This window comes from Rhinolophus sinicus, chromosome 18 (genome assembly GCF_057876585.1).
Source record: "Rhinolophus sinicus isolate RSI-liver-muscle chromosome 18, RSI-T2T, whole genome shotgun sequence".
NCBI lineage: Eukaryota > Metazoa > Chordata > Mammalia > Chiroptera > Rhinolophidae > Rhinolophus > Rhinolophus sinicus.
In genome coordinates, this window is record NC_142518.1 from 108,412,725 (window position 1) to 108,434,369 (window position 21,645).

At 49.6% G+C, this 21,645-nt stretch overlaps 1 protein-coding gene across 5 annotated transcripts in view; it reads left to right on the top strand.

Moving 5' to 3' along the window:
* The first annotated feature begins 1,375 nt into the window (after positions 1 to 1,375).
* Positions 1,376 to 21,645, top strand: part of MAMLD1 (mastermind like domain containing 1) — a 122,268-nt gene continuing 101,998 nt past the window's right edge. The window contains exon 1 of one of the 5 annotated variants that reach the window (XM_088795230.1): positions 1,376 to 1,466. The gene's annotated coding sequence lies outside the window, so the exon portion shown is untranslated. Of the gene's footprint in view, positions 1,467 to 1,910; positions 2,056 to 2,370; positions 2,597 to 2,969; positions 3,249 to 21,645 lie in introns of those variants that run through there. The other 4 variants (XM_074324232.2, XM_019753515.3, XM_019753514.3 and 1 more) reach the window with 4 other exon arrangements.

Here is a 21,645-nt window from a genome sequence, read left to right on the forward strand (position 1 = left end):
GTGCCCCTTGGTGACATGACTCTAGGCTGGTTTCAAGGCACAAACACAAAGCTCTTCACCTGACCTCCATCCTTCTTCACCTTTGTTCAGGTCATGAACCTCGTTAAACTGCAATGAAATTAATGAAAACTATGGGATCCTTTCCCAGTGTGTGTTTACAATCCCGTGGCCCCCAAAGTTTCCAGAAAATTCCAGGAAAACAGAATCCTACGAACATTCACTGAGCAGACACTCCCTGCCAGACACCGTACTAGGAGCTGGGAATACAGCTGTGGGCATAGATCATGGCTCTCCTGGCGTCTAACCTATAGAGGAGGATGTGGGGTGTGAGCGAAAGAGAAGAATCAAGAAGAGTCCAGGGCATTTGGCCTGGGCAAATGGAAGGATGGAGCTGCCATAAACTGAGGTGGCTGACTATGGGAGAAGCAGGTTTGGGGGGTGACTAGGAGCCTTTTCCGGCCATGTGGAATTTGAGATGTCTAGTGTCCATCTGGGTGGTGATGCCAAGCAGGCAGTTGGCCATCTGACACAGGTGCAGCTGTGATGTCACAGGCTCCCAGGACACTGGGGGGAGTGGGCATCGCCCACACCACTGGGGAAGCAGAGAGGAAGTGACATGAGGGTGGAGTGGACATGTCTGGGAACAGAACCCTGTGTTCCACTGCCTTGACCAGTGCACTTTGGGGGCATCAGAATTTAAACACACGCTGCAATGCTCTGTGACAGACACAGTCATCTCAGGTTCCAACTGCTTTGTTCAATAGGATTCCCTTCAAGATACTCAAGAGTTTTCTCTATCTCTACGGGTTCATGGTGGCTCTAGGATGACTACCCTTGCCTGCAGGACCCCAAAGGGCCAGGGGCCACAACTCCACGCAGGACTCCACTGAGGCCTTATCTGGAGTGAAGGTGAGGATTGCGATGTCACCAGAAAGAAAGAACCTTCCCTGGCCGCTGGTTGCAGGCCCGCTGCAGAGCATCCCCAGCTGGGCCCAACCAAGGTAGATTGCTTCCCAGCTGAGAGCTATGCACGCCCACCGCGCCCCCAGGGGCCCTGCTCGCCCTGGTACCCGGGTGCTGGGCAGGAGTCTGACACCTGTGCACCGCAGTTGGGCCAGGCCGTTGTCCGTCTGCTGGGGAACTTTGGGAAACCTGAGGCCAGCGCCTCACTCCGTGGTGCCTACTCAGTCTATGAGGGGACAGCGCTAGGTTTTCAGAGGGCCTGCGCTGTCCGCGGGCTCGTGGCGTGGGCGTGGAGGGAAGGAGGGGCCCAATGGGCGGCGGTCCCACCCCTTCATTCCCAGCCCGAGGCTCGGCCGAGTGCGACCAGATGTGGTGGTGACAGGTCGCTCCTCAGAGGTGCTGGCAGGAGCCGTGAGCGGGCTCTGGGGCTTCGCCCACCAAGTGCTACTGCTGTCGGACTGGACGCGGTGTCGGCCCCGCGGGCTGAGCTCGGGGAAGTCCAGGTTAGCAAAAGCAGCCCCGGCCGAGACCCCTGAGAAGGGGCGCAGGCCAGCCCCTGGGTGGGGGAGGGGAGCTGGCAGCCCCCGAGCCAGGTGGATTGCATACGGAGCTCTCTGGCCCGCGCGGCAGTTCACAGGCAACCCGTGTGCCTGCAGAAGCCGCAGGTGTCCGTTCTGGGATAACCCGGTGCTGAGAGAGAGCCGGTGCAGCCGGGCTAGGGCAGGGGCTTCGCCGCTCCTAGCCGGGAGGGCGGGAGACTGGCTGGCGCGCCTGGGCTCCTGGCGGAGCACACCCGGGGGCAGCACAGACAGCGTCCCCGCGGAGACGGCGGGGGCGGGGGGTAGTGGCGGGCGTAGGAGGAGAGGAGGGGCAGAAAAAGCGGGAGAGGGCGGGGAGGGGGAGGGGGAGGGGAGGAGGAGGGGAAGGGGGCGGCTAGGCAGCACGGTGGCGGGTGCAGTTCAGTAGCCGCCACCTGAGAGCCCTGGTCCCCACTGCTGTCACAGCAGGTCGGCTGGGCTGTCCAGCGGCAGCCAGCGAGCGGACTCGTCGGCAGTGGGACAGGCGCTACCCATCCAGCGCCCCCGACTGAAGGTGAGCACCCTCCCGGTGGCTAGCACTTGGGCCAGCCCCTGCTGAGACTGGGACGGGGTAGGGGTTTCGAATAGGCTACTTTACGACGAGGCTCTGGTCCCTGTGACGCAACGGAGTCCTCCAGGGATCTGCCATCTCCCTCTCTCTTTTCCTTGGTCTTCCGTGGTCTCTTCCACTCTATCACCGTCATTTTCCCTCGGTCTCTGTCGGTGCCTCTCTCTCTCGGTCCCCGTCACTCGCGCGCAGTCTCGCCTGTCTGTGGTGAGTGTTGGCTCTCCCGCGCTCCCGGTTGGCCCTCGGTCCGTCAGGGGCGCGCATGGCTCATCCGCTCGCTCTGCCCACTCTCAGGAAGGCTACCTGCCGCCTGCGGGTTTCCCAAGCGCGCGGGGCTCTGCCTGTGGCCCTCCGGCGAGCCCTATCCGCTCGTGCCCGGGGGCGCTGGGTCACCCTGCTGTCGCCTCTCCCCATCAGCGCACCGTCTAGGCGGGCCACCTGCCGCCGAGGACACTGAGCGCCTCCCGCTGCGTTCGGTTACACAGAGGTAAGTACCCCCCTTGACGCTTCCTCACCTCCCGCCCCTCCCCAGCTGCTTGGGTTCAAGTGGACTGGAGAAATGAGGCGACCACAGCAAAGCCTGCCTGTGGCCGCTTTCCCTTCTAAAAAGTAGCTGAATGGCCCGGGAGGCCCCTTGGGAGGCAGCCGCACTTCCTCTGCCTCTGGCCCCATCCGGGCCTGGAAACTCAGCATTTCGGGGCTCAGAGCCCCCGGGGTCGCGGGCGGGGCAGCGCGGCTTCCCCTTTAAGGCTGGAGCCGCTCGTCGCCGCGAGTGTGAGGGTGTGTGAGTGTGCGGCGTGCGTGTCTCCTCCTCCCCGAGTGACACAGCAGTGAGAAATGCCTATCAGTAACTTAAACCCCCGAAACTCCACCTTCCGGGCGCACGGCGCGGAGCCGGGCGGTGGGAATGGAGCGAGCAGATTGAGGCCGCCACTGCAGCGCCGCCGGCATGAACTTGGCCACGAGCTGAAGCGGCCGGCGGCGGGGGGGCGCGGGGGCACCGGCCGCTAGCCAGGGGGGTGATCTGCAACCGGGCCAGGCCACTCGGCGGGCGCCTGAGGCCAGGCTGCCCGCGCCGGCGGCTGCCCGCCCCTGGGGCACTGCCCCCGCCGCCACCGCCGCGGGAGCTCCGCAACACGGTAAGGCTGAGGCAGGCGCGAGCGGTCCAACTGCTGGGGGGCTTCGGGGTGCACTGGTGGCCCCATTTGTGATACCCATCGCGGAGGAGCCGGGGCCCAGGGGTGCTGATAGCTGGGGGACCCCAAAGTTTGCTCCAACCACACGGCCCACCTGGCGCAGCGCGCGGCCGCCCCCCTCTCGAATCAGCCCGGCAGGGCTGAGCGCAACTCGCTTTGCCGGTGACTGCGGCCTCTTCCTGCTCCCCTGAGCCCACTGGGCATCTGGAATCGGACAGGGATAGCCAAGTACTAGGGAGGGAAGTCAGAGGGGCTCGAGCCACGCGGGCTTCCTGGCTGAGTCGGGCGACCAGGAGGCTTCCACTCTGTCCCCGTGTCCCTGGGCCGCTTGCAGCCCGGATGCCCCCGGCTACACTGCCTTCGCCTGCCAGCTTCCTGAGCCTGGGCCAGTCGGTAGTGGGCGCCGGGCACAGGATTCCCCCCCTCACCCAACCGGGTTTGCCGCCGCCGCTGCCGCCGCTGAGAGGGAGTGTGGAGTGTGCGCGCGCCGAGGCGGCTGTCTTGCGTTGGCTCCCCTGCCAAGTCCTCCCCTGGAGAGCAGCTCCGAGCAGAGCTGGCGGCTCGAGGCAGCCCCGACTGGGCTCCTGCCCGAGCTCCCGGCGCCCCCGCGCTCCGAGCTCCCAGGCCTCGGAGCCGTGGCAGAGCCCGGCGCCGGCAAGGGCGGGCGGGAAGCCCCCCGGAGCGCCGCCAAATACTTTTCTCGGCCAGTTGGCTCGGCCAGGCTCCATCCCGATGCAGCGTGTCCGAAGCCGCATGGAAAGCTGGCCATACCGTCTGATTTTGATCCATGATTAAATGCGGACCCAGCATACACTAATAGGATTAGCCTGCCAGAAAACTGCCCTGAACTCGTCGGAAACTGAGCTTACAGACGCACCTTGGGCCGGGGCTTCGCCCCCTGCACTCATGCAGCTGGGTGCGGCTGAGCAGGGCACCCCTATTGTGGGTGTGTGTGCCCAGGAGGGAGCACAGGATGGCCAGGGCACGTTGGGAGAAGGGACCCCACTTGCTGAGGTAGCTTGACGTTGTTTTTGGCAGCAGAAGGAATCTCCGGGGCGACTTCTCAACGGCGAATTGGCCGTTTGCGGGTAGCCAACCTAGGCTGGCTCTGGGACATTGTGAGGGCGAGCAAGACGAGCATACGACAGGCGGGCAGCCACGCTGAAACAAAGACGCAAAGTCTTCCCGAGCCCGAGCAATTTCGAAAGAGTTGGAATGGAAGAAGGCCCGGCTCTCCCAGGGGAGACCCCCGCGGGAATCGCGCTGCCCCCACCGGCCCCGGCCCCGCGGCCCGGGCGATTTTGTTCCCGGGCTTTGGTGAGCCAGCGAGCAGCACCGTAGCGGTGCAGCCCAGTCCTTGGCAGGCACGGGCCGCCACCCGGGTGCCCACGGGCCGGGCGGGGTAAGCTACGCACCCATGGGGGCTTCCCAGCGGCCACCGCCGCTCAGGGCTCCCAGAGGCCGTGCAGCTTCTTCCCCCACCCCACCTCTTGTCTTTATAGATCCCCCTCCCTCCCACCCACTGCCGCCACTGCGACCAACAATCCGCTTTCTAAAAAGCCCCTTTGTTTCCCAGGAGGCTGGAGAGAGGGAAGGGGAAAGGGACGCAGAGGCAGAGGGCGGGGGCGGCTGCCTCCCAGTGGCTTCCAGCGGCTTGGGACAGGAGGGCAGATGTAGGCAGTGGGGGAGGGGGCTGTGTTTCGAAGACCCTGTACTGGAGTCCCAGAAGGTGTAGGAGCCTCTGGCTCCTGGCGCCCACCGCGCGCCCAGTCTGTGGGCGGTGGACACCCTGGGCCCCAGCAGCCCGGACGGCTGGGCGGGCGGGGGCAGAGGCCAAGGACGAGGAGCGCTCTGCTGGCTGGGCAGACACGGCTCGCAGCTGCACTCACTGGGCGCGGGCAGAGGGGGCGCCCTCTCCTAGGTTTCGCTTTGCAGCCCCTGCCCCTTGCCTCCTGGGCTCTGGGCGGCTGTCGTGCCCGCCCATGTGAGACAACGGCAGAGAAGACGTTGGCGACTTTGAGGCTCTGGCCACCCCGCGGGTACACTCTTCACTCCTTCCCGCGCCCTCCTGCCGCCACCCCCTCTCCCACAGGCTCCAGAGCTCCTCGGGGGTGGAGGGGGGCATTGTTTGGAGGCAGAGAGGGAGTTGAACCACCAGCTCTGAGGTTCATGCAGCCTGGGCAGGGAGTGGGGACGAGGATGTACCCCCTGATCGTGCGTCAGCCTGCCGCCTCTGCACAGACCCGGCGCCGGGCACTTGGGAGTGGCCAGGATTTAGCTGGCCCCTATCCCTTACACCTGTCCTCCCCTCCAAACTTGCGGGACCCGGGAATGTTAAACACAACGTGAGAAGTAACCTTTCGCCAGCCAGGAGGCCTGCCCCGCCCTGGTCCCCCAAAGCGCCCGTTTCTCTCCTCGTAAAGTTTGTTTGGAAAGGCAATGCTGACAATAGAAAAATTGACAAATAAGGAGAAGTGGGCGGGGCCCAAACTCGACTGGTGGGTCTCGGGAGCAAAGTGAGATTCCTCCTGATCTCTCACCGCCTCCGCCCCCTCTTCCATCTCCTGGCGACATATTATTTGTGCCTTTCCGCATATCTTTCCCCTATCCCATTCCCCTCCCCTCCCCGGAGATTATCCGTAAGTGTTGGTCGAACATTTGTTCTCTGGCCTTTAGAATAGAATGCGAAGCGTTAACATACCCCCCCAACACACATCCCAACTGCATCTAAAACCACAAGAAAGTGCTCAAAGAGTAAACCACGAGCTCTACCTTCTCCTCCCCCCTTTGTGCTTCCCGTCTGGAGCAAGATCATTGGAAAATAAAGCTGCTGATGTGCGAGATGGAACATATGGTGCCTCCATAAGAGAGAAGCTGAAATGGCCTTGAACCTGCCGGACAGACCAGCTGTTTGCTGCCAGCCAGAGCAGCTAATCAGCTTCTTCCCCTTAAAGTAACAGCCCTCTTTTCTCTTGATGACCAGTTTGCATATCAAATAGGATATTCTCCAGAGGAGAAATTTGATGGGCTCCTATATTGCTTTGTGCTTTGGTGGTTCTCTGTAACGCCTGTCCCTTGCGCTGGGGGCTGCCTTAGCCTCTCCCCACATGTGCCTCCAGTGTGTGAGTGTTTCCTCTGGTGTAAGAATGTTGCTCAAAGTGGAACTTGGGAAGAGAGACAGGAAAAGGGAAAGAGAGAGGGACTGACCAATTCCCAGATGCCAGGGAGGAAATCTCTGTTTTGTTTGTACTGGCTTTAGAAAAACTAGCAGTCCTCCCCCCACTTAAATATATCACAAGGAGCTGCAGTTCTTCCTTATAAGATCTCCTTAGAAATCATCCTCTTCCGGTTGTGACCATTTTCAGTTTTCCTTCAGTACAATGTGTTTGAGAGGGGGAAAAAACCAGTTTGGCATTGGAAGAAGAAATGCTCGAGGAGATAGAAGGAAATTCCATGTTAGGAAATCATTAGCAAAGGGTGACTTCGTCTGTTTTCCTGCTACTGACGCTGATAGTGACACAGATGTGTGGGTTGAAACAGGAACGTCATTGAATTTTCAACTCAACCAGGAAGTAGCCTATTGCTGGGGTGGGGGTGGGGGCTATACATTCGCTGCATCTTAAGGTAGGGGATTTACTGTTGTCATTCCTTTTCACTAAGGAAAAGGAATTTTGCAAGCTTGGCCAGCACAGTTAATACCATTTTTCCCCCTTTTAAGCTGATCACCTAAAGGCTTAAAATGCACCTGTTAGTAGAGCATCCCTAGGAAACTCAAGCACCGCTTAGGCTTATGGGATAGGCAGCAACTGATCTTAGACAAATGGTTCTTTCAGACAGTAGTTGGACTACTCTCCTTCTTTACAGCGGCTTCCCATATGCGGCAAACCTTTTTTTTTTTTTAAGATTCTGATTTTATTTTTCTTTCTGCAGCGGTGTGTTGGAGAGATAATTACCCTAGAAGCTGAGAAACTTGTGGACTAGAACACTCTCTCCACTAATTAGTAGAGTGAATCTTGAGCAAGTCCATCCTACCCCCTTGTTCTTCTCTCTCCCCTCCATGACCTTGGAGTCTGAGTTCCTTCCAGCTCTAACGCACTGTGACTTGTGAATGAAACAGTCATTTTCTGGGAAAGTGAAACGCTATTGGGGAAAACAGCTATATATATACACACACACACACACACACATATATATACATATATATACATATACATGTACATGTACATATATATATATATATATGTATATATATATATATATATATATATATATATATATATATGTATATGTATGTAATGAAATGAGGCTGAGATTTTGAGGGGCAGTAGGAAAAAGGAGGAGTAAAAACTGGCAGAAGGCCAAGCAAAATAATATACAAATGGGAAATGTTCCTTCTGTGTCTTCTGCCAGTGCGAACTTCTAACCCAGAATCATGGATGGTGGAAAGCAACTTGGAGGCTTTCTTGTCCAATCCCCCTAATCCAGTGACCGCAGAGCCTATTGACGACAGGCCTCCTATTCGTTGGGTTAGTTTACAGATAACTGGATCTAAAGTCTTTGAAATTAGACTGGCATGTTTCCAAAGGACTCATCTAATATAGAGCAGATTTGCTGTTTTGCAGTTATTTAGCAAAGGTTTCAAGGACAAGAAGGCTTTTCCTCTACACACGTGTAGAGGGAAGAGCCCACTGGAGCATGGGCTCTGAACTCACTGTTGAACCTTTTCTTCCTAGTCCAGCTGGGTCTTTTTTAAAAATCACATTTCCAACTTTGAGGATGCAGCAGCCATGAAAGAATCTGCCACTGTCCTGCTTGATGTTAATATTGATTTTTTTAAACGGATTGGGGGAGGGGTGGACATTATGAAGAAGGACCTTTTATCCTCCGAGCTCTTTGGCAATTATCTTGCTGCCATAAATGTTGATACACATATAATGGATGTAACTAAAAAATCTCCTTATCCAAGCAGAAAAGGCTGAGTGTTTGTTGGAGCAGATAGAATGCTGAGAGTGTGAATAGACCAACCCAGATGTGGCTGGGGAGGGAGATAAATGATGGGGGAACAGGAGTCGGTTACTATGGATCAGCACAATAAACCAATTCCCATCATACACCTCTCACAACACCACCGAGGAGTAACCTAGGCAGCACCAGTCAACTGTATGGCAGGAGCAAAGCCTCGCAAAGCTCAGCTGGAAGCAGTCTGATTTTTCAGACATTGAGTCCTTAAATATCTTCTGGACTTTGAAGAGGGAAACTTCATAAATCTGCATGAACCTGATGGGTTTTATTGCAGTGCTTACTACTGGTTTGGTCGTCTCTGCTGTAGTCATTTAGAAAGGAAGAGTGGGCCCATGGAGCCAGTTGGCAGTTAGTCAGGTGTTGCCGGGAGTGGTGGGCTGAACAGCAGAGTCCTGGGGGGTCCTGCTCCCAAATGACCACCCTGGGGCTGTTGAAACCCCAGAAGGGTTTATTTTGCAAGGAAGGGACGGAAGCAAAAGAATTAGGTTCCCTCCCTCCCATACCCTGTTGCTTTACTTTTTCTCCCCATTCATAGTGCCTTCCCGATTTCCTTCATGCTTCAAGTCCCCTCCTAAAATCTGACCTCTTATAATTTCCAAAACAGATATGTCACAAAAGATCCCCCTAGGTGAGGCATAGTGAGGGGCCTTGCTGGCTGTGGGCAGCAGACTCCAGGAGTAAAGGTTTCCAGAGACAGGGCCAAGGAGCACCGTAAGGAAAAGGCCCTTTGCAAAGTCTCTGAGAATTGTCCTCATCCAGAGGGATTCCCCCAGTCCTTCATGGAACCCCAGCTTCAGACTCCCCCTTCCTCACTGGCCTACGTGATGGTGGACTCTTCCTGACCCTGGAGGAGAAGCCCACACATTGCAACCCAGTCCTGCCCTGGTTGCCTTCTAGCCCTATGGCCGCCAGCACCCCTTTCTGCACAGCCCAAGACCTAGTTTCAAAGTGCCTCCACTTTCTGGAGGGGTAGGGACCCAGCCACCTTCCCCTCCCAGTGTACCCAGCTGCTCGCTCTGCCTAGTGGACTTGGGAAAATGCTGTTTTCTTAAGGCTGAGAACGATTTCACGAGGCCCAGAGAAGGATGGGGCCAACCATGATTTGATCATGCTAGAAGGGGGCCTGGCCAGCTGGTTATTGTGTTCACCCCATTTCCTCTGCCTGTGGGAGCACCTGGACACTAGGCCATCAGGACACATTCTGCTGGTTCTAGAAGAGGCCACCAGAGACCTCAGAGCCTGAAATGGTGAATGGCGTCTTTGGAGGGGACGTGTGGGCTTTCGAGAACCAAAGGCAGGATAAAAACTGAGTTTTTCTGAATGCTTTGGGCAATCTTAAGTCCTCGGGCCAATCGTCCTGAGCGCTGCCTTGCCCAGCGAATAGTATGTCTATAGTTTGCTCAACATTTGAACCTGAAACCCCCACCCCTGGCTTCCTTAAGAGCTCGGTGACACAGACCAGGGAGAGGGAGGAGGGAATGCAGGATCCAGCTCTGCCTTGCTTTTGGGGGCGCCGTTAGCCAGTGGACCACAGTCCTGCACATAGTTGACGGAACTGCCCCAACTCCCCTACAAACTCAGATGCTGAAAGATGGAGAGTTTTTGAGCTGAAAGAGTAAATCCCTATGATTTTACAGAAGAGGAAAGTTAAGCCCAGAGAGATGGCCCAACTTGCGTGAGGGGACACAGTGGAGGGAGCCCAAAGTAGATAGAAGCCTGGTCTCCCACTGCCAGTCAAGTACTTAGGTCCCAAATGCCCATTTTGCACTCATGCTGAGGAAGAGCAAATATGGTGAGAGGAATGTTGCGTGCAGAGAAGGACCATTGTTAACTGGTGCTCATATAATCCGCCCGTGTCAGTGTGTGCTTTGCTTAGCATTGTTGGGACAGTAGAGGGGTGCATTGGAATCAGAACTCCAAGTCTAGAACTAGCTGAAGGTCATTGAAGGTTATAAGTTACGGATCAGTCTGGGGCTCGGGCATGGGTACCTCAGAAAGGAGTGTCTGGTCTTGTTTTGTTTTCAAGTTGCTGATGGAGAGTTGGGCAGCCAGCCCCTTGGAAGGCTGAGCTGGGTGGGCTCTGTTGGTGGTTGCGGTTGTTTGGGTTTTATTCTTAATGTGATCTCAGTGTTAATATCTGCCTTGGGAAGTTCCAGTGTCGACCTCGGAATTTTAAGTGGGACAGTAGTTTTGGGGCAGTTGCCAACGTCACATGCTTTGCATGTCTAATTCTGAAAGACTGGCATGCATTATGCTAGGTTTGGGGAGGAGGGCACAGCGTTTCTAAGCCACTTGTCTGTCAAGGATTAATTTAACCTCTAATTACTACATTTTCTTCGCAGTTTGCTGCACGAACATGTTGTAACAAAAGCTCAAAGAAGTATGGTATTTCATTTCGCTGCCACTCTGAAATTAATTTGGGGGATATGGAGTCAAATCTGACACACTTGGTGTTAAAATAATTGTGCTGACACTTGAATTAAAGTGAACAATCTGGTTGTTTCTAGTGATTCCCCAGCGATGGGGTACAGAGCATTATTGTGTTAGTCGTAGCCACAGCCCTCAAAATGAGTCGTGATGATGTGGAGGAGTGTCACTGCACTAATCCCACTGGACATCGTGTGTTGCCTTCAGAGCGTGACTAATGCCCTGCGTAGTGGGGCAGCCAGGGAGCCTTTCCTACACACTAACAGGGCATGTGGTGAGGTCTCCTCCCACAGCAGAGCTGAGGCCATTACCAAATCAGAGCCTTCCAAGGGCCTGCTCCCAAGGCAAAACCTGTTCAGAGCATGGCGACGATGAAATTGTAAGATTAAAGTGCCAGGGATTCTCCAAGTAGGCTTCTCTCCCTCCTCCTCCTCCCTGCCCCCCCCCACTCTCCAAGGGGAGGCCCCTTGGCAGCCCTACCAATATCTTTTTGATCCTCACCTCCCCAAACAGCAGCAGTGGATGAGGGAGCCACAGGCCCATTCCCCACTCTGGGGTGGCTGGGAAGACCCTGGGTGGGAATACTTTGCAGCATGGTTTGGTTCCTATTTCGAAGTCCATGAAAGGAAACTTGTGGGATGAGGGTGATGACCAGTTTAGCCATTTGTTGGGCTTCATCTCCTTGCCTGGGCAGTTGTGGGGAGCCAGACTTGACACTCACACACACACCTCTACCTCAGTGGCAGAGAAGCGTGATCATGGCTCTTCGTTTCCTCCCAGGAAGGAGAGCCACTTTGTCTTTTAGAGTACATTTCGCCCCTGGATTTGAGAACTAGAAGCTGACATTGTCTCTCTTATCCTCAGCATATCCCTTCTGAAAGGTTAGGTATCCAGATAGAAAGGGCTAGATCCGAAGCCCTTGTTCCCCATATGGCTGGGGACAGGCTGTCTGACATTTGCAATCATGCCTTTGGGTTGGGATTTTGCCAAATCCTGCGCAAACCAAGTTCTGGTTCATTCCCCCTACCTCGCCCTTCCTGGATCTTAGACCTGCCCCTCCCCCTTCCCTGGAAAGGCAAAATGCTCAGCCCTCTGTGTCTTAGTGTGACTCCTTTCCTCGGGAGAATCTGGAACCTCTAACTTGAATTATGGGAGGCAAGGGTTACCATGCCTTGGAGAGCATCCGCTTTTCGGGCATAGGCAGGAGGTGTTCAAAGGTTAGGGGGGCCCTCTTGGAGCCCCCAACTAGTACCATGCCTGGCATAAAGCTGGTTCTGTTCATGAGATTGGAAAATGGCTAGGAGCAGCCCCTGGCTGCTAAGGCTGTCCTGAACTCGCTCCCAGAGAAGTGGACTCTACCTGGTCTCCTAAGCCCCGAATCATAAAAAATGATTCCTGTCTCACTGAAGTAGGGACGGCTCTTTGCCTTTTGTGGGTCATGAACTTCTTGCCGTTTGTGGGTCACGAACTTCTTTGAGAGCCTGCTGAAAATTGTGAGTCTTCTCCTTAGATCCCCCCACACAAGTATATGCAATGTTGCATCTAATTTCAGGGGCTCAGAGACCCTCTAGAAGCCTATTCATGGTTCCCTTGGGGATCCTTTGAGACAGGTTAAGAATGCCTCAATAGGGCGCCTTGGGCTGTGCCAGATTGGGTGGTCATGCCTGGTCACCACATGGGCATAGAAACACCATGATGTGGTGAAAGAACAGGAGCTGTGGTTTCGGCACAGGATATTGACTAGCTGTGGGATTTTAGGCAAGTCCCTGAACCTACCCGAGCTGCAGTGTCCTTAGTTGTCAGATGGCAATATGAGAATGCCAGTCCTACCCAGCTTAACGGCACCAGGGGAGATTCAGATGAGCTGGTGTTGGAGAGACGGTCTTGCATACATAAGACACACTCTCTGGTTGCTCTCTCTGGTGTCACTGGTCACTCATTTTGCCTTCCCTTTTTGCCTGTGAAATTTAACAAAAGCAAAGCAGGTTTCTTTTGACATGAAAAGTCCTTTTGTCCCTTTCACATTGTGTAAGTTACACCCAGGCAAGCTAGCATAAAAGAGTCTCTAGATCGGGAGGGACCTCCACGGGTATGCAGTGTGTCTGGGATCTCGGCAGTTCTGGAGGCCCTGCCTGGTTAGGGGTCCTGCTTGCCCAGTCCTCGGCGGCTCCCGAGTGGGGCCAGCATGTGTATACCTGGCCCAGTGCCCTGGAGGAGGTTTCATGTCAGCCGGCCACGGACGTTAGCAAATGTGGTCTGACATGGCAAATGGTTTGGTTTTCCACATTCCAGTACTGTCAGGGCTGGCATACGGGAGGTAAAAGTGGATTCTTGAATCTCCCCCACATCAGTGGAAAGGTCCAACCAGCTCCTTGTGAAAACTGGTTAGTGGACCTTCCCCGGGTTCTGGCCAGGGCCCTGTCCTGAGGGAGAGAAGCAGTTCTTTTTGGAGAAAAGCCTCAGGAGGGGTCTGCAGGCACTTTGGTGGGCGGGGGGGAAGTCAGCCTGGGAGAAAAGAGGCCTGCTGGACTTAATTCAAATAGCCCTCCTCCACCGCCCACGTCCAACCCTGGCAATGTGGAAGGACTTCTTCTCATGGCAAGGCCAAGAGGGCTGGTAAATTACAGATGGGGAAACTGAGGCCTGAGAGGGGCCATGCTTGCCCAAGATCACATGACAAGTCAGGAGCTGGCCGTTCGAGAACATAGATGAGCGTGAAGCCATGTTCTTGGTTGTTGTTGGATCTGCCTTCCCTCCGGGCTCTCTGGCTCCTGGCAATAGTATCTTTTCACCTCTTTTGATAACACAACCCCGTCTTCAGATTAACCTGGCCCTAATGAATGCTCAAGTTCTCAAAGTCAGTTTGAGAGAATAAATAGCTGGTTTGGAAAGTCCTTTGAACCCTCAGAGGACGATCCTGCTCATGTTGAGCCTGTTTGTACGCAGTTTGAGTCGAGGCAGCCATACGAATGTAGAGCTGGTTATTCCCCCCCGCTCCCCACCCCAAGTTAGGAACTTTTTGGAAGAGAGTTTGTTGCTAGGAGCTTAGGCTTTCTCTCTGCTTTAGAAAGAGAGGAGAGCTGTTTAGCTTTGAACTAGCTTGCAAACAGATTGAAGGGTCCCCCCTTTCTTTCTTTTGTTAAACCAGCCAGATATGCCAGGGCTGGTTAACTGGAGATCATGTTGAAAATGAGCGTTCAGTACTGGGTCATTATGCAGAGTGGCGCCAATACCCATCCTTTGCTAGAGTGTCTGGGTCTTAAGCTTCATTATTCATCTAGAGGGGGAGGAATCCTGCAAATCGCTTGAAAGTAGATGCCACCCAGCAATTTTAGGCATCCTCACATAATCATCTGAAATGATGCTGGTCTGTAAATTAGGAACTGTGACAGTTGGCGCTTGCCTTTTGGAAGAGTCACTGTCTGGGAGGGATCCCTAGGGCAATACTGGGAGGAACGTCCAGCTGGGGGACAGCTGATGTGTGCTCTTGGTCTGGCTGTGAGCCTCAGTTTCCCCATCTGTACAGTGAAGGAGTTGACTGGGGCACCTGAGCGTGCCTCCAGCTCTGACATTCTGAGTTGCAAATGAAACTCTTAATTACCTAAATCATAATTTTGTTCTTGAAATGACCAGAGACATGAAACCTTGAGGGTTTCATTTTAGTTAGGTAGGTGAGGCTTGTGACTGTTATATAAATGAGGACAGTTCTAGACGTTGGAGTAAAGACAAAAAGAATTACGTATTTACGTAGGACCGAAGAATGGGAAAGTGGACATTCCCTTAGAGATCCTGGTTTTTACACACGAGGATGCTAGGACTGGATGCCCCCTGCAAGCTGCTAGGAGGTGAGCTAGACCAGGACTCAGATATTCCCACTCTCGGCCTGCTGTGGGCTATCTCCCTACCCATAGTTCACACACCCTTACAGAAGAAGCATCCAGACGTCCAGCTCTTGGGTCTGCAGTCAGCAGAATATTAGGCTGTGAGATTTTGATTTCTAGCTATCAAGTAGCAGCTTATCAAAAAGGAATTTTTCCCCTTCCCCTGCCCCCAACAACGAAGAGTTGTTCTCAGCTAAAGTAAATATTTAATTTTGTTGGTCTTGTTCCAATGCCTAATGTGAAATAAAGCAGATTTTTTTTTTAAATAATGGGGTGTGGTCCTTGGGGAACTTGTTATCTGGAATTATTATTATTATTTATTTTTTAAGGGAGGGCACAGCTCATGCTGGCCCTTCCAGTGATCAAACTGGCAACCTTGGTGTTTTTAGCACCACGCTCTAACCAACTTAGCTAACCGGCCACCCCTGGAATTATTTTAATTTTAACATATGGGCTGCTTTAGGCTTAAGTTCACATATGCTAATTATATATATATATATATATCCTAAGCCATCCCGCCCTTATTTTTTTAATGAGTAACAGTTTGTCTTGTCTAAAAGAAGCTTTTAGTCTCTCAACTGTTTGCACCCACAGTACTTGGCATGTTCGCTTGTTTGTTTTTAAATCACATACACATGTTGACCACTACTAGTTCATGGGGTACTTACAAAATCTGCCTGGCTCCTCTCCACAAAGCCACCAGATCTGGACAGTTTTTTTCTCTCTTTTTTTTTAAAAATAAATTTTATTGGGGAATATTGGGGAACAGTGTGTTTCTCCAGGGCCCATCAGCTCCAAGTCATTGTACTTCAGTCTAGTTGTGGAGGGCGCAGCTCAGCTCCAAGTCCAGTCGCCGTTTTCAATCTTAGTTGCAGGGGGCACAGCCCACCATCCCATGTGGGAATGGAACTGGCAACCTTGTTGTTGAGAGCTCGCGCTCTAACCAACTGAGCCACTCAGCTGCCCCTCCGGAGGCTCAGTGGCAGCTCGTTGTCTTCAATCTACTTGTGGAGGGCGCAGCTCACTGGCCCATGTGGGAATCGAACCAGCAACCCTGTTGTTCAGAGCTCGCACTCTAACCAATGGAGCCATCCGGCCGCCCCAGGACAGTTTCTTTCAGTTCTAACCCAATCACCTGTTATCTGTGCCCAGCCAGCCCCTCCTCAGGCCTGGTGTGGGGCGGGGGACCAGTGTGTGGTGAAGAGTTAGCCTGGGTGCCAGGCCCAGCTCTGCTACCTCACTGTGTGACCTTGGGCAAGTCTCTTCCTCTCTCTGGGTCCCCCACGGTTCCTATCATGACAATAAAGGGGCTGGCCTAGAGGCGTAGAGGGCTCTCTTAGATTTCCCTCTTATTGGGTTGGATTGTTATATTTGGAGGCTGATTTGACCAGTGGAGTATATGAGCTTTAGATCCTTTCTAGAGGTAAAATTCAGTGATTGTCTGCACTGAAAGAGGTAGGTAGACATCAAGTCCAAGAAAAGTGAACCGTACTAGCACTTTTAAGTGTATGTACTTCTCTTCCCACATAGTTTCTGATGTCTGGCTGCCCTTTGGGAAAAAAAAGTATCTATTCCCTCCCTCTTACTCAGATTTGTTAAGAGCCTTGGCTTGAAATCTACAAAAAGGGAGGTGGGAAAGGAAAGCAGTACCCAAGACTTTTCTCTCTACTGTGGACCCTTGCCAGTGGTGGAGCCAATTGGGTTGCCTCTCCCCTCCCATTTGGACAGGTCAGTATGAAACTGGATCCCAAAGTAATCCAAAATTAGAACTTAGGGTGCTGGTCATTTCAGGAACTGGTCAAAAGTCATTTTGAAAAATTGATTCTACAAAGATGTTTTATATGTCTACTATATGCCAGACAGTGTTGCAGGAAGGATGGATGGATGGATGGGATGAATGGAAGGAAGGATAGACAGATACATGAAAGTTAAGATGTAAAAGACTACTAAATACATAATGTAAAGAACTTAACACAAATTAATACTGTGTGAGGGTGATGATACAAGAATGAATGAAACAGACTAAACAGTCTCATGGAAGGTAACCTAATGGGGGAGACCGACAATAGACAAGATTAATAAGTAAAAAATATAGTATGTCCGCGGTGATGAGTGTCTTGAAGCAAAATAAATCACAGAAGGGAGTTGAAGAGTGCCAGGGAAGAGTGCACTTTTAAATAGGATGGCCAGCAAGGACCTTGTTGAAAGGTCAGATTTGAGCAAAAACTTGCAAAACCATTTATCAACCAGGCCTGTGCTGTCCAATAGAAATATAATGCAAGCCAAAGATGCAAGCCACACATATCATTTTAAATTTTCTAGTAGCCACATTAAAAAAGAAGCAAGTGAAATTAATGTAATACATTTTATTTAGCCCAATCTATCAAAATCTAAAATAGTATTTCAACATGTAATCGACTTAAAAATTACTGTGATGGGGCACATTCTTTTTATCATAGTAAATCTTCACATTCCAGTGTGTAGTTTATACTCACAGCACATTTCAATTCAGACTAACCACATGTACCTCATGACTACCGTATTGGACAGCGCCTAACTAGACTCTTTAAGTTAAATATTCCCATTTTAGCAGGTCCCTGATAAACTACTTTATAGGGTGCTTTCTTTGCTGACTGGCCTGAAATTATTGAAAATAATGGATGTTGTTAACCATCATTAATCTGCATAAGTTCTTTCACCGTGAGTATTTGTTAACCTTTTACATCTTAACTCTTCGTGTACCTACATGTACCTGTCCATCCGTCCATCCATCCACTCTCCACAATGGCTCTACCTGAAAGAAGTCCTCCAATTGTCAGTTTTTCTGCCTTGTGGGCTGGGTTCTGAATGGGGATCTGGAGGAAGTTCAGTGGTCCAGCTGGTGGCTGCCATACTGAGCAGAGTTTTTGAGGAGCATTGGCAGCAGATATTTTGTCAGAAGGAAGGCTCCAGTTTCGACTTGAAACGTATGAAAACAGCAGTTCCCTGAATACCTGTAGGTGCCTGGAGACTCCTGTCCTGGTGCCTCTTGGAAACCCATGCATCAGCTGAGAACATTTTCTGAGGCTCGGCCCTCAAGCCTGTGTTCTTTGCCCCTGCATCTTCTCCCTGGGGGGTTAATTGATCACTTTTAAGCTTTATTTAAATTTTTAGTTTGACATAAATTCAGACTTCAAGAAAAGTTGCAAGAATAATACAAACAATTTCTGAGTACCTTTCACTCAATTCCCCAAATGTTAATATCTTACCACATTTTCTTTGTTTTCTCTCTCTCTCTCTCTCTCTCTCTCTCTCTCTCTCTCTCTCTCTCTCTCTCTCCAGCTTTTTCTGAATTGCGTGAGAATAAATTGTGCTCCTTTATCCCTAAATAGTTGGATGTATATGTTCTAAAAACAAAGACGTTCTCTTGCATAAGTGTAGGATATTGATCACATTGGTACCAATCAGATCTAAAGATCTTAAACCTTATTCAGATTTTGCTGATTGTCCCAAAAGTGTCCTTTATAGCAAAATAAAACTCCAGGATCATATGTTGCATTTGGTTGTTACGTTCCTCTAGTCTCCTTTAATCTGGAACAATTCTTCAGTCTGTGTTTGTGTTTTGTAGCATTGGTATTTGTGAAGAGGACAGGCCAGTTATTTTGTAGAGCGCCCTTCATTTTGTGTTTGTCTGGCATTTCCTTGTGATTAGATTCAGGTTCTGCACTTTTGGCAGGAATACCACAGAAGTGATTCTGTGTCCTTCTCAGTGCATCATATCGTGAGGTACGTGATGTTGACTTACTTCATTATTGCTGATGGTTAACGTGGTGTCTGCCAGATTTCTCCACTGTCAACTTACTATTAATATTTTCCCCTTTGTAATTATCTTATGGGAATATATTTTGAAGGTATGTTAATGTCCCGTTACTCTGCAAACTTCATTCACTAGTTTAGCATCCATTGATAGTCCTTGTCTGAGGCAAGTTTATTATGCTGGTTGCCAAACAATGAATTTTTAATTCTGTCATCCATTCTATCCTTATTATTTGGCTTTCTACTGTAAGGGAGTTTTCCTTCCTCCCTCATTTATTATATATTAATTTATATCAGGTCAACGCATAGATAATTATTTTGTTCAATGAGTTATAATTCTTTATTCATTATTTATTGTGATGCTCAAATTCTCCCAGGTTTGGCCAGTGGGAGACGCTTTATGCTGCCTCTTATGTCTTGATGTGTCCCTAATCATTCTCTGAGGATGGCCTTAATTTCTGGCACAACAAGATGCTCCAGGCTCATCTTGTACACTTCTGATTCGGCCCTAAACATCAGCCATTTTCCCAAGAATACCTAGTTTCTTTTAGTGGAGAATGGTATTTACAAACCAAGATCTGGGCAATAGATAGGTGTATGCTCATTTCTACAGGAGTATCATTGCGAGTAGACCCTCTCAGTTCACAAAGCTAGGAAATTAATTATTTAATTAACTCACATCTATACTTCATTTTATTTTGTTATTTTATTAATTTTTATTATTGTGGCAACTTCTCTATTGATCATGAGTTTACTCTGATACCTCTAAATTCCGTCCAACAGCAAAGTTCATTCTATCTTTCCCCTTTCAATATTTGTAACTCCCTTTTATGACAGTGACAAATCTCTCTGTTACTATCCATAATATATTTGCCCATTTACTGAATCCTAGGATACACGGAAAGTAGTTTCAGAATTGCTAACCCATCACTCTGTGAAAACAAACCTATTAACTAGAGTGCAATATTTGTTTAGAATTCATTTTGTCTTTAGTTTAAGGATATATTGTCCAAAGACTGTTAAAAATTACCTGGCTCCAGTGTGGTCATTTGAATATGGTTCAGTTCACTTGTTCCTGTTTAGATTCCTGGGGTTTCTGTTTTCCTATACTTGTTAATTTATATTAAATTTATTGAGGTAACATTGGTTAATAACATTTTATGAATTTTAGCTGTACAACATTAAAATTCAGTATCTGTGTACTCTAATACATGCTCACCACCCCAAATCTAGTTTCCTTCTATTACCATATATTTGACCCCCTTTACCCAAGTCACCCTCCCCCAACCCCCATCACCTCTGATGACCACCATTCTGTTGTCAGTATTTATGAGTTGTTTTTGTTTGTTTTGTTAGTTTGTTTAATTCTTTCTTTTTTGAGCTTCTGAAATAACAGCATAATTCCAAAAGTGAGAACTGGACAAAAGTGACACCTCCCATTACTTCTGTCCTTTCCACCTCATTCCATTCATCCCATCTAAATAACCAACCTCATTTGTTCTCCTGCTTTTCTTTTTGCACAAATGAGCAGATATTTATGCATTTTCCTACACTCCTTGCTTTCTCACATGAAGGGTAATAGACTATAGACGCTCTTTTGGGCTTTGCTTTTTTACATGACAGTACATCCTAGCAATCACTTCATATCAGTTCATAGAGATCTTTCTCATTTTTTTTATTACAGTGTTACATGGCTTTGTGTATGTAGATGTACCATAGCTTATTCAACCACCCTGCCATGTATGAACATGTAGCTTGTTCCCAGTATTTTGCCATTACAAACCATGCTGCAATCAACAACCTGACGCATATGTATTTTCAGTTTGTTAGACGTGTATCTTAGGGGTAGATTCCTAGAAGTGGAATTGGTGTGTCAAAAAGTAAACACATATATAGTTTTGTTAGGTATTGCCAAATTCCCCTCCTGACAGGTAGTACCAATTTACATTCCCATCAGAAATGTGTGTCTTTATCCCTAAAGCCTTGCCAATAGTGTTTAGTATACTTTTAAATTTTTGTAAATCTGATACGTGGTAAATGGTATCTGATTAATTTTAATTAGAATTTTTCTAATTATAAGTGATGTGAAGCATCTTTTCATATGCTTTAGAGCCGTTTTTGGTGGGTGTGTGTGAATTATTTATTCATGTCTTTCTCCCTTTTTCTGTGTTTTTTTTTTTTTTTTTTTTTTTTGGTATTTTATCCTCAATTTTAAGAGTTTTTGTATTAATGATATCAATTTTTTTAAAGTTTTATTTATTTTAAGTGTGTTTTTCCAGGACCCATCAGCTCCAAGTCAAGTAGTTGTTTCAAACTAGATGTGGAGGGTGCAGCTCATAGTGGCCCATGTGGGTATCAAACCGACGACTTTGGTGTTAAGAGCACTGCGCTCTAACCAACTGAGCTAACCAGTCGCCCCCAATGATATCAGTTTTTTAAAATATAATGTATCTTGCAAGTAATTTTCCTGATTTGTTTGTCGTTTTTGATGTTTGTTTTTCTTTGCCACGCAAAAGTATTTTATGTAGTCAAACATCAATCTTTTATTTTATTGCATCTGGATTTTGAGTCACAGTTACAAAGCCTTTCCTCACACCACAGTTAAAGAGGAATGCACCCATTTTTCTTCCAGTATTTGTAGGGTTTCACGTTTTACATTTAGATTCCTAATCCATTTGGAGTTTATTCTTGTGAATGGTTATATAGCATGGATCTTTGCCTATTTCGTATGGCTATTCAGTTATTACAACCCCATTTTTAAAAACATCTATCTTTGCCCCCAGTGATTTAAAATGTCACCTTTATCATATATTCAATTCCTATATATAATTGAGAATATTTCTAGATGTATGTTTTATTCCACTGGTCGATTAATCTGTTCTTCCTCCAATACCACAGTGTTTTAATCATAGAAGACTTACAGTATGATTCTTAAAAACTTTTTGTTTTTACTTAATTGTAGATTTACATGGTGTCGCAAATGGTAAGATTTTGTTATTATTTTATGGCCGAGTAATACCATTTAAGGCAACATGGATGGACCTGGAAGGTATTATGCTAAGAGAAATAAGTCAAATAGAGAAAGACAAATACCATGTGATCTCACTGATATGTGGAATCTAAAGAACAAAATACACAAACAAAACAGGAAGAGACTCATAGATACAGAGAACAAACTGATGGTTGCTGGATGGGAGCGGGATTGGGTGGCTGGG